The sequence below is a fragment of the Xiphophorus hellerii genome, chromosome 19 (genome assembly GCF_003331165.1).
Source record: "Xiphophorus hellerii strain 12219 chromosome 19, Xiphophorus_hellerii-4.1, whole genome shotgun sequence".
Taxonomy (NCBI): domain Eukaryota; kingdom Metazoa; phylum Chordata; class Actinopteri; order Cyprinodontiformes; family Poeciliidae; genus Xiphophorus; species Xiphophorus hellerii.
In genome coordinates this window covers 11968329-11982003 of record NC_045690.1, presented here as the reverse complement: position 1 = coordinate 11982003, position 13675 = coordinate 11968329, and the positions used below count along the sequence as shown (strand labels likewise).

General features: G+C 36.6%; 1 protein-coding gene across 3 annotated transcripts in view; it reads left to right on the top strand.

The window, feature by feature from the left end:
- The window catches only part of LOC116708905 (latent-transforming growth factor beta-binding protein 2), a 105472-nt gene that overhangs the window by 20716 nt on the left and 71081 nt on the right, over positions 1-13675 (top strand). The window lies entirely within an intron of this gene.

Genomic DNA, 13675 nt, shown 5'->3' with positions numbered 1-13675 from the left:
CTGATCCAAAAATATGATGAACAATCCATTTCAACGTGCAGTTTCTTTTTATTTTGCATAATATATTCATTTTTATAGCTACCATAACTTTTCATGAAATGCTGTCATGCTGAAAGAAAACATACCATATGAAACAAAGTTTTTATTAAAAAGTACTGCGGGACACTTACACTCGTGATCTGCTTGTGTTTATTCTTATAAATTATAGATAGACCGATCAGAATTATTTGGCCCATTTCCATTCTCTGGCTTTGTACAAAATTTGACCATCCATATATATTTCTGAAATTACTTTAGTTTAATCCTGTTCCACCGTCGGGACCAGAACTCTGTGGAAGAAGAAATGTTGTATTTCAGTGGGACTTTCCTGAGAAATACTGTAGCTTTATTTATGTTTCTTCACATGGCAGATGATGCAGTTTCTTTTCAGAAAGCTTCTTATATTGTCACTGATACTGAAAACAGACAGTTTTTGGATCTTTTTTACTGAATGTGGAGGATTCATTGTTTGAAAGATCAAATTCCTGAGTTGCTGTCTGACCGGCCAGACATGCTCAGGTTTTCAAGCTTTAAAGAAACACATATTAAGTCCCATTTGCTATTTGCCTCAGAACATTTAGGGAACACAGAAAACATGCAGAATAATGTACTGCATCATCACCGTCATTGTGAAACATTGGAGTGACAGCATCATGCTGTAGGGAGCTTTTCTCCATCTTGGACACTGAGTCTGGACAGGCCTCATGGAGATAAATGGAGGCTTATTTTGAAAGAAAACGTCTCGATGTTTGAATGTCATGAATGCATACATTTTGCGCTCCAATGTAAAATAAAATGTTCCACAAAGCAAGTAATCCTTCACTGCTTTAAAAAATATCATACTTAAAAATCTCTTAGTTTTAATCTTCAAAACATTGGAAAACTTAGTGACTTTCCAGACTAATCCATGTTGCTTGACGGAAAAAGTTGTTTTGAAATGCATTTGTTTTGGTTTGTGACTGCTTCAGTTTTTCTTTGATTTTTTTGGAGCAATGGTGACTGTTATGTATCCAACTAATAATTGCCCAGACAAAGATTTCTTTCAGTGCGTGCAGTTTATTCTCCAAAGACTGCTAATCAGACAAGCTTAATAGTTTCTTGGCCTGGATGGCTGATTGTTTAAGATTCAGTCTTGTTGGAAATTGCATTTTTGGTTTGATTAATGACTCTGCCGTGGTCACAACCATATTTCCGATTAAGGAAAAGCAGGGTAATTGATTTCGGGAATATTTTGATGAAGATTCTTATTGCTTACAAGCCCTGACTTATCTTGTCAAATAGTTCTCTGTTTTGACCTCAGGCCCAGTGTTTTTCTAGTTGTTTATGTGCTACAGTTTATTTGGGCACTAAGGTCATAATTTACTAATTTACCAGTTTGTCATTTTGGTAATTTCTTTCTACCAAACCACAGACACATTTTTAATTATTTCTGACATTTATGATGATTCTCCTCCTAATTAGCGAAAGTCTTATGTCATTTTGAGCTCTTGCTAGTGTTATGGAATGATGATGGCAAAGGCAACCACGTGCTTGTGGTAGCTCAGTGAAACGCAGCTAAATATCTTGGCACCCTCTTCACAAAAACGCATTTTCTACATCCTCCTTCCCTTAACAATTATCTCGAAGTCATAGTAAATCTTCTAATCAATACAAGATCTCTGGAGAGTGCACAGTTGCTATGCATATGTTTTCTTTGTTCTTGACTCACAGGACATATTTGTGTACTGAGTCACGGATCTGGGGTAAATAGAAGTAGACTGGACTGCAGGCGTAACGCTCCGAGGAGCAGATAGTGTGCCTGAATCACAAATACCACCACAATGACTGTGTTTGCTGTCATGTTTCTGCTGAAGCTGACTAATCCCATAGTCTGTCCGACTCAGTCTTTCCAGCTAACTAAAGAATAAACTGCAGTAATCAGTGTACTTAATCATTTTCAGGTCTGAGTAAAAACTTCAGCTTAAATTGTCTGCACTTTAACACTAATCTGATATTTATTTGAACACTTGCCCTGCTCTTTCCAGTAAGGTACTGGAGCCCTTGTGAACTACCGTGCTTTTTTTTCTTTTCGCATTCCCTCAGTCCATAACGATCTTTCAGGGGTGGAACCGTGCTCCCTCGGGGTACACAGCGGATGCAACTCGTGGTTTCAAATATCAGGTTGAAGATCCACCGCTTCCAAAGCCTGGAAAGCATGAGCGATGTGAGGTCACGGAGACTAAGAGTCAGAAAGCGAGATCAGTGCCAAGACCTAATAAAGGAGTCTGAGTAGGCGATTAGGGAGGCTAGGTGCTCGAGAAAAGATAGATTATATTGGCTTTGCATCCTACTTTTTTTAAATCGAGGGGCAAAAGTTACATTATATATTCAGCATCTATTTATTTTCTTTTGTTCCAGAGACACTAAGAGGTGTCTCTGGAATTGGCTTTTTATGTCAGCAGCATTTTCAAACTTACTCAGCTTGGCAAGTGGTATCAGGTAGCTCACAATAAATAGTAGAGGGAAGGACAAACCAGAAGGAAGACAATAGAATGATGACATGATTTTTTTTTTTTTTTTTTTTTTATCTTGTGGGTTTGTTCTGCTGTTACACATGAATTTCCCCAGTGTGAGACTATAAAGGACATTGCTTCTCTGTTCTATTGGTACATTTTGAGAAACTAACCTAAATAATGATTAAACTTCTGCTGCTGAATCTTTTCACTCTTATAATATTATATTGTAGTTTTAATCTTCACTGTGGAGAGAAAGTCAGGTTTTTAAATCAAGCTTTGAGTTTTTCTTTGTTGATGAAAAGGTTGTTTCAACCTTAAGAAAAGAATCCAACATCACTTTACTCCAGATGCAGCAAAAAGTAAATGTTAGGCACTTCCCATTTACCAGAGTTTTAATAAATTGGTTCCAAAACCACTAGAAATTTTCTACATATTCTTATTCCATTCCCTACAGCGTAGTCCTTTTAGTAAGACGCGAGAGAAATTAGCTGAGTGATTTGAGTTTTCTCTAGTTTGATAAAGCATAGTGTGAAACATATTGTTGCTCCTCCTCCATTTGTGGCAATGCATACAAATCAGTTTTAAGAAATACAATTTCAGTTGTTTGGTAATATTTTCAATAAGAGCTGCACAACCACACAAAATCACATTCAACAAAACATAATTTTTTTTCAGTGTATGAATCGGAGAAGACTGACTGACTCCAATATTTGTCTTGAAGTTATATTTTAAGTTTAATTCATTTGCACTTTGCATGCAAACTACATATTTGGATAGTCTCAAACCTCCTTTGTTGTACATCAGTTTACAATGTTTTTACAAAAAAAGTGGAACATTTGTAATGATGGAAAAGATAGAAAAGCTAAGGAAAATGTGGGTTAGTCATAATCAAGATCATCATTGTGATATTCGCCATTATTTTCAAGTTAAATGTTTTTCTAGCATCACGTCACCCTGTTTTTGGTGCTGAAAATAAGGGGCAATAATAATTTAAAGCTAAAGAATTGCCACCTAGAACTCTGGTTTAGAACTACAGCTGGCAAGATATGAGAGGCATTTCTGTTCATCAGCCAACCCAAGCAGAAAGAATGACTGATTAACTAGATAATATCAGCTTGTAAAACTTGTGTTATTTTGTACAGAGCAGAACAGTAAAAATGGATCATATTCTGTGCACTTGGAAATGACCTCAAAATTCACTTATATTTGTTCATTATTTTTACTTAAACCTCTGTACCAGCATCAAAATGCTAAATAAAATTGTCATAATTAGCAATTATATCATGGTATACATTTTTGTTTGAAATGCTGGAAGCTAAACAATGGTGAATGAGCCAAACTCATTCTGATTCCCTGACACCAAACAAAACCAGGATTCACAACAAGTAGCACAAAACCCCAACTCTTCAATGAAGAGAAAACAAAAATCTAATTTCTTTTGAGATTTTAAATCAGTTTCTCCTCTGGCCTCTTTTATGCTTTTGTCAGTAGTGTAAAAACATGATTGTTCAATAAATGAGGAACAATAGAATGATTTATAAAGAAGCTCCAGCCAGAGTTTCAAAACCCCAACAAGTGAGGAACAAGTACTATAAAATTCTGAGGCATCAACTTGAACTGTTTTTCCAGCGTCACACGTTGTTTCTGTGATGTCTTTGATGTGATTTTAAAAAATCCTTTTGATGATTTACAGCCATCTTTACATCTGGCCACCAAAGAGCATTTTTGACCTTTGACTTAAACATCTTGTGATTCCTAAAGCTCAACAATAAAGGGTTTGTGATCCCTGTCAACTCCAGATCTTGTAAAATCCAGTTTGAAGGTCAGGGTTAGTGGTGGATACTCCTGGTTCAGCTGAAACAGTGATAATTCACACAGGATGTACCCCCCCACCTGAGCCCTTCATATCATCTTCACTCACTCCACTGTTCTCTGACATCAGCTCTCTGCAGGAAACAGAAATGGGCAGAACAGGATGTATCAGCCTGCTAAGGTCATGTCTGTGGTCTTGCTTACATAACCACTCAGGACGACTGCCAGCTAGTACCTGAATAACAGAGCTGTGCAGGTTTGATGCTGATAGTTGACGTTCAAGTCATTACACTAAACTTTGATCATCTTTACTATTTTCTGTGACCACTCTTTGAATACTGTTTATTTTATTTGGTTTGATTGAAACAGTATTATTCAGACAGAGAAGCTTGAAATTGTCCCACATATAAAACACCAATCACTTTCAGTATCAGCATGTTCCTAAATCAGATCAGTGTGTTGGCAGTTGTTTGAAAAGTAGTTCTTTGGACATTTTTAGTGCTACTGCCACATCCTTCACTGCTGGTAGTTAAACAACTGATTGTACGTAGGGTTATCAAAAGTTCATATGAACATGGGAATTGTGGAAGAAAACAATTTTTCAAAGTTTCTTACAAATAAAAACCAGAAAATGATGGCTTGACGTCAGTCCCCCTGATACAACAATTTGCATTGCTACATTTCTCTGGAGTTACAGCCATTAGTTCTTTGTGGTATGACTCTTCAGCTTTACTCATCTGTAGACTGAAATTTCTGCCAAAGTAGTTGGAGTGTGACCATAGGGAACAATATTTAAGTCTTCCCGAAGATTATTGAACCTAAATACATCTGGGCTTTGACTAGACCTTTCTAATACATGAATAAGGTTTGATTTAAATCATCCCATTGCAGCTCTGGCTGTATGTTCAGGATTTCTGTCCTTTTGGAAGCGGAACTTCAGCTGCAGGTCGTAAGGTTTTCTTTCTTAATTTCCCTGTATTTAGCTTTATTAATCTTCTTGGTAACTTTAAACTGCTTCTTTCTCACTGCTGAAGAAAAGTCTGGTTGTGTCTTTTTAATGATTTGCCAGTGGATTCAACGTGGGCTGCACTGTCAGCTATGGATCTCTGGCACTTCTCCAGAATCACACAGGGCTTCCTGGCTCTTGCTTAATATTCTCCTTGCTCAGTCTTTCAATTTAGGTGGATAGCCAAGTTATAGTTGGCTTGTATTTATACCACAATCTGGCCATTTTCAAAAGATGAGTTAAACAGTGCTTTATGAGATGTCTAAAACATGGCATATTATTTTAAAATCCAAGCCTGCTTTAAACTTCTCCATAACTTCCTCCAGGACCGGTCTGCTTTTTGTTCACTAACGTTGTTGAACGACCCACCAAGTCTCCAAAGAACCTTCACTGAGATTAAATTTCAAGCAGTTGCTTGCCCTGGGTATACTTCATAGTTGCGTTGGTCTAGCATACAACATCCCAGTGAAGTACACTAAAGCTCACGGTGGCATTGTTATTAAATCTAAAACATAAAGCTGAATAGGCATAAATTATTTTTCAAACAACAATAGTAGCAATGTAAAATTAATGCTCTAAATTTGCAAAAATAATGGTTGACTTATGCTGATTACATCTGTAAAAAAAATCCTCCATCAGTTTAACATCTGTGACCAGTTTTATTTGTCTCACTTGCTCTCTTCTAACACTTAATTTTGATGCCTACGCTATTCTTTCTACTGACATTCCACTAAAGTGTCTGTGAACAAACATACACCAAGAACATGCATCTTCATTAAATGGATGCCGTTTTCAACATTATTTAAATAGGCTTCCTAGTTATTTAAAGTGAACTTTAAATAAGGCAGCTTCTGTTTCATCTGTGAACATGGATGAAACAGAAGTTGTCTTGGCATTATAACCAAAGATGCTTTATTTCCAGCTGAGCTGTCTCTCTTGATACATTCCTTATGTGTTTTTCAAACTGTGTGCTGACACATCAGACTGCTGCAGGCATGCTGCTGGTGTACAGAGAGGATGTACACACTGAAGCGTGCGTTACTTCATAGGCCCGGCTTGACTTCAGCTTGTATATTAAATCAGACATTTCTTGCTCTTGGTGTGAGTTTGCATATCTCTGGAAAGTTTGTATTTGTGCTGATTTCTAGTTTTACTTGTGTTATTTCACAAGAAAAATTGCTTCCTTGTGGGTCATTAATAGTTACTAATTACTAAACTATCCAATAATGTCAGCTTGTCAAAAACTTTTACAGCAGATTTTACTGAGTCAATTGATAGTAGGGAACACCAACTTTTATTTAGCACATTATATGTTTGGCTGGTAGCAATTAACACGGTAAAATCCTACCAATGTTCACTTTCATCTCATCAAGGTCTCAAACTAAATTATAGGGCTTTTAAAGATTCTAATTGCAGGGCCAGTCAAACTGAAAATCATTTGCCAGTTTCTCAACGCATCTCGTATTTTATTGCTCATCCAAGGTGGCAACAACAATGCAAAATGCATGTCAGAGTTCACACAGTGCCATGTTTTCTACTGGATACTTTTTCTAAGACTTGAACAACTATGTCCAAAGTTTGTCACAGAACTCTGGCTTAAAACCACAGCCAGAGAAACAAAAGCATGCAGAGAAATGGGAATAAAAATTGATTGAACCTGGCCACACGAAAAAAAAAAATACAAAAACACCCAGTTAGAACAACAATACCCGCAGTTTTCTCTACATCAACTGTTATGCTTATGTCAGTCCTGCCACTTTACTGGTGACTAATGCGGCTGGTGGTTCTGCCGCTTGTTGACTTAAGGCTTTGCACATAGCCACCCAGCTGTTTTTCAGAGGAAACTGTGGTCATGGTGGGAGTTCTTCATGTTTATCATGGATCACTAGTCACTTTCAGACAAACCACACCAGCGTCTGCCCTGGGCTCAAGTCAAAATGTTTTCAAAATATCTTTGCACCTGCAAGATTTAGAAGAAGCAGTGATATTACTCCTGGTAGCTTTGATTGAGATCAAATATGAATCTCGTTCTCTCTAAAATTAAAACATGGTGCTTGGGAAAGTTTCTTACGGTACCAGCTGGCTGTCTGGTTTTTTACCCAAAAGTGATGTCCAGAATCATCCCCTTGTTTTGCTGTTTGACTGCTACTTAAACAGAGCAGGTCTTTGTTGATGAAGAGGCTGGTAAAGGGGAAAAGAATAAGGTAATTCCCCAGGGTTGTACAGTACTGCATGCTCTTCTCTGAACAGGGATTTATGCTTTTTATAAACAGTTATAATTAGTATCCTTGCATTGATGGACTGGGAATGAACTGGAACAAGGTCAAGGCCCTAGCTTGGTCGTACTTGAACCAAAGAGTCTAATTTTTATTTATTTATTTTTTGAGCAGCTTCTTTTGTGACATAAACAAGATTGTGGCTGGAAGTTTTGTGTCCTAAATTTGTAGCAGGGGTGTAATCCAGCAACTTTTTACCTTGGGCTTAACATCAAATGTTGTGCTGAGGATTTACAAAAGCTTCCCTGTCCTTAAGTGATCTGTATGTTGGACAAGAAAAGGAAATGTTGGGCTTACGTGTATCACATATCACTGAAAAAGAAAATCAAGACTCAAAGTAAATTTTGTTTTTAGTGTGAGCCTGGATTTACTATAGAGTTTTGAATATCAACAACGTTAATACTGACTGAGCCTGGGATCCTCTTAAATAGATAGAACCAAATGAGCCCCATGAGTGTTTGGCTTCCTGCGAGACCATGCGAAACAAAGGAGCACAGACATCTCTGGCCAAAATGTTGGACTTATATGTCTGTCTATTGAAACTTTCTTAAAGACTCAGCAAAGTCTGCGTCCAAAGCCAAATCCCTCTCACCGCCAAAGATTCTGCAGCTGTTGTACAGTCAAAATACTGCACAATGATTTTAGACAGTAAGGTAGCTGTCCCAGAATGCACATTGGTTTTAGTGCTAACCAGATGGATATGTCATTAATCAAACTCTTGAATGAAGCACAGTGCTGACATGAATCAAAGCATGGCTGTGTGTGGGACCATTTTGTCCATTCTGGTTTTTCATTGCAGGGTTCCCTGTGAGGATGAACTCAGGAGTGCATTTGAAAAAGGAGTCATCCAACATGCTTAAGGAACACACATAAATAATTTAGCATCTCTTCCACTTTTAGTTTACTTACAATTTTTTATGCTCCTTTTGGGAAATTGATTTTCAGGCCCGATAGCAGTACTTCTTACAAAGCACAATCACAGACATTCACAATATTTAACACACCTTAGAGAGCATATTTCGAAAATCTAATTTTTCTTTTTAATTGTGCTTGAGTTTATTGTTTTCTTTGGATATACCTACTTCTCTAAGTGAAGTAGTGCAATGTGCTAAAGAATGACAGAAAAGAGATCACTGGGCAGTTGAGAACTCACACAAAAGTTGACAAATAATGTTAACAAACGTCATACTCAGATATCATTACATAACACAATGGGCCCCCAAGCAAAATTCAGAGATTTCAAAGTCTGCAGTTTAATTTTATGATCTGGAAGGGAAGATTGATGGTGATATATCTAGTGAGAAGGAAATAGATCTAACATACTGGCACCCTAGAATAATGTAAAAGCTCTGTGGTCTGTTTCAACACAGTGATGAATGACTGCTTTATTTTTCAAACTGTCCTTGAAAAATATTTTCTAGCAGAGTTTATGTGACATATTGTAATTCTGGCATATTTAGTTCATTGTGAAAAGATGTGCATCAACCTGCCAACAAGTGTGGCACCAAAATTATCTACTTTATCTTAGCAAAAATGCAATGACTGTGCAAGCCTAAACTTTGGCCACATAATCAGTCAATATTTTAGCTGTGTAAATGTTGAAAGTTACGGTTCAGCATTTGCACTTGCATGAAATGAAGGAACATCTCCTTGGTCTTGACTATATTTAGCACAAGGTTCACCTTATTCTAAAAGCAACTACAGTAGTGTACTTTGTTCTTACTCCTTGTCCTTGCATCAGCCCTCTCTATGCCTTCACTCTGAGCCTTATGTTCTTTGTGAAACTCTACTAAAGTTTAAAAATCTGTGCTTTATCCATCTTCAAAAAAGAAATCCCTCCACCTACTCTCTTGTTGGAAGCTGTTTTTGGCTTGCCGTCAAAGCAGACTGACACATGACGCTGACCAGCAAATAGACATAGCCTCAGTCAGCACTTTGTAATGACTCTTCCTGCTGACCTGTCTTGTGGCATTTTACTAAGTGAATGATCAGAGCAACTACAATAAACTGGAGAATATTAAATGGCCTCTCTGCTAACCACGTCTCCGGGCATTTTGAATCAAAACCCTGAACCACAGTTACCACAGTGTGCTGCTTCTATCCAGAATTGAAACTTTCTGGGTTCCTTCAACTTTGAAAACCAAACTTTATAAATACTTAGGTGAAAATAGACATATTGGCAGAGTATTTTATCCCTTAGAGATAAGAAATTTCCTGTTTTTTGGGGGGTTTTTTACAGTTCTTTTCATAGACTAGAATGTTTGGGCATATGTTTTGATCATGTTGTGTCTGCTAAGCTCCGGGTGGTTAAATTTACTCCAAATCTGTTTCCATGCTGGTGAGGAAAGCAATACCTTCAAAATTAAATGAAACTTTATCTTGTGTTTTGTCTACGTATCACTTTTCCAGATTCAAATAACAGTCATTGGTAAGTACATTTTTAAAGAACGTTCTTTGTTTTTCATTTCCATTCACTGTGATTTATTTCATCCATACTTTAGCTGCTACTAGCCAACTCTGAGACATCCAGACAGGGAGAACATGATTTAGTCCTGTGTATGTTGTCGGTGCGATAAACCCTTGAACACACCCAGTTTTTCACAAGGGGGAATATTCTGCCAAGACCCACAATTAAACAAGTCATAATGACTGAAGATTTTATCAAAGGCTTGACCTTAATTGCTCTCTGATGTTTGGCCTTACAAGACCAGATGTACAAGGAAAACCTGTTTTAGTGGAGTCCAGTTTATGTATAATGACTCTTTCTATGACAAGGACAGTTTGTTTTATTCCATTTTAACTAATTTGAGAAAAGTGACACTAGGTTTGTATGTTATGTCTTTGATTTCTTCAAGTGGCCAGATTTTTCTGCAGAACAAGTGGTGAGAAAAGCTCTGCCAGAGATTACATTTACAAAAAGTTGTAATTTAGGGTAGGACTTTAATGTGACAGTGGCTGCTGTGGAGTTATTTTTGAATTTTCAATAAACACAAACTTTACCACTACCATCCTGTGTCATGATCTTGTTGCCATGAGGAACACACAACAGTATAGCTAAAGTCTCCCTGCATTGGATATTATAGTTACCGGTGCATGCTCTGGATCAGTCATGGGGGTTTTATTGGCAGAAATGCATGATCTATGGATGTGGTTGTACTGCATAGACCCAGAGGAATGAAATGACCACTTTGGGATTTGACCACAGGTGGTACAGATGGTTAAGTGCCCTGACTGAGTGAAAGGATTTATATTTTTTTTCTTGCTGAGACTTTTTTCACTTACTGAAAACTTCAGTTTCTTTTTCTTTTGGTATAATAGTAAACAGAAACCTCAGATCCTAATTTTCTTTCACAAGAACGGATTTTTCACTAAGTAATTTCAAAGCATCCTTCAAAGACCACAGAATTAGCCTCTGCAGTTCTAGCAGTAAAAAACCTAATAAAATAATCCCTAATTACTTCATAAACAGTTCACTTTAGATGTTGAGGAATGTGTTGACTCTGAGCATAAATTATTCCATAAATGGGTAACATGTTTGAAACCTTGAATATGAAAACAGCTTCTAGTCAAGAGTTTTGTGTCTCAGGATAGATTGGTTACGTACTCTCATATGTCTCTCTGTTGTTGTTTCAAGACTGTGGTAAAACAGAAACTGGAATATATTTATCTGTGAATGTGCAATGTGGTTTAGGCTGCATGTTGTGATGACTTCTAATGCAAAAGCCAACCGGTCCCAAAGCAAGTTCTGAGACTCGGAAAATGGCAAGGTCAAGACTAGAAACAACAAGAGGTTATTCCCAACTGAGTCAAGAACCTGATCAACTTGTCAAGAGTAATATGAGACATGTTCCTACTTACATTATTTTGAATACCACTCTATAATTTGGTGTAAAAATCCTACAAGATGTCTATATTTTCCTTTGCAACAACTGATTCTGAATCCAAAGTAGGGAATCTTCAAGCAGCTGGACCAGGACCACCAGCAACCAGAGTTAGTAAAGTTAACTAAAACTAACAAAATAATGAAACCTGAAATTGAGAAAACATTTTTGTTAACTTAAATAAATATATGATAATTAATGGTAAAAAACTATGACTGAATCTATATAGTGTGCTTATAAATCTAAAACATACTGAAATTATGGAAATTATTTCCCTTGTTTTTATCTTGTAACCAGGTTGCTATGTATTGCAAATTTTTTGATCAGGTTCCTCTTGAAAATGAGATCTAGATCTCAACGGGGTTTACCTGATTAAATAAAGGAATATATATATTAATTTATTTATTGGCCTTTCAAATAGAATAGTGAAATAAATTTTCTTCTCCCACATACAAGCCGTTTACATCAGCTGACAGCAAATTATGGTACTTCATACTCCTCCTGGCAGCATTTCCACAAAATGGTGACAGCAAAAGTTAGAAAAAATCATTCTGCACATTGAAATGAACCAAAATATTCAATGTTTTAAACATTGAACCATTTTCATTGAAAATTAATGGTACTAGTACCATTAATACTAATGGTATTAGTGCTATTTCAATGGTTCAATAGTACTAGTAGTACTATTGGTACTATTATTACTAATGGTATTAGTTGGAATACTATTTCTTATTCCAACTAAGAATTAGTAATTTGTTAGTTGGAATTACTATTCCAACTAAGAAAAATTAAACAATGTTTAACTAATAATAACTAATAAAAACTAGCAAACACACTCTAAAACCTAATTAAAACTAGATAAACAAAGAGTCACAATGAAATAAAACTAAACTATAATGAAAAAACCCAAAACTAATATAACCCTGGCAGCAACCTGTGGGAACATGTCAGTCTTGTAAAGTCCCTTCTCCACGGGTGTGGTTTTTACCGGTTCCACCACAGTCGGCCCCTGCCACATCCATCTCCATGTGGAGATTCTGCGCGGTACCTCACCCTTTTTTGTGACCACTTCAAGTGTAGTAAAATCCTGGCCAAGCCCTGTATTGCGTCCAAGCGTTGTGATTCATAGTAGTCTGAATTTGTTGATTGGATTAGACTGTAATCTTAGCTACTTGACAATTTTGGCTGCTATGATAAAATGAAATATCTGGGTTTTATTTGAGTCAGCCTTAATAACACCCAGACAGAAGATGACATGTATCATAATTTTAGGCTTTAATCTTTAATAATATTTATAATGGCTATATAGCTAAAGAAGAAGAAATATTGCATGGGCATGCACTTTGCATCCTAAAAGCGGCTTGAAGCCGCCTTTGGGATACATTTATCCATATTACTACTCAATATAAATATGACCTCAAGATTCTTCATTATTAAGTATCGCTACTACACTCTTACAGTCCACCCATGTTCCTATCCATGTTCACACTCACAATAGTGAAACACTCAGAGTAGAAGTAACAGTCACAATTAAACTTCCACCATAAGCAGAAGTGTCATTTTGCATTGATGCTTAATTAATGTTGATTTAAAAAATACACAGAACCTCTTTTTAATTCAGTGATATGAAATTCATTTCAGGAGAATTTTTAATTTCTACTAAAACTGATTTATTTCTCTTTGTGTAGTCACACTGGTACCACCAAGAAGAAAAACAAACAAGGTATAGATAAGATATATTTAGTGTTTAGTGTGTGTACTGTCTGGCAAGTTTTTACTTTTAAAAACTTCACTTTTGTTAATGTCTTGGACATCATAGAGATTCATAACACCACTGGGCTTTGGATAGCATAACATGAACAAGAGTCAAGTGTGTATGCATTTGTTAATGCTCTCGAGTAACGCCTGTGGGGAAATGTTTCAACAGTCTGCACTCCCCCTACTTGTCTGCGAACCTTGGAGCTCCATCTGTTGCTGAAACTATTCCAGAGGAATATCTCTCTTGTCATTCTTGAACATAAAATCTTGAGTAATAGATTAACTGCCTCTGTAGATTTCACATTTCCTGGTTTAATGTTGTCTATCCTGATAAATGCAGTGTTTTGGGGTTTTTTTTTTGCAAATATGGTTTGTTCTTTTATAATAAACCCTCTGGATCCAAATCTC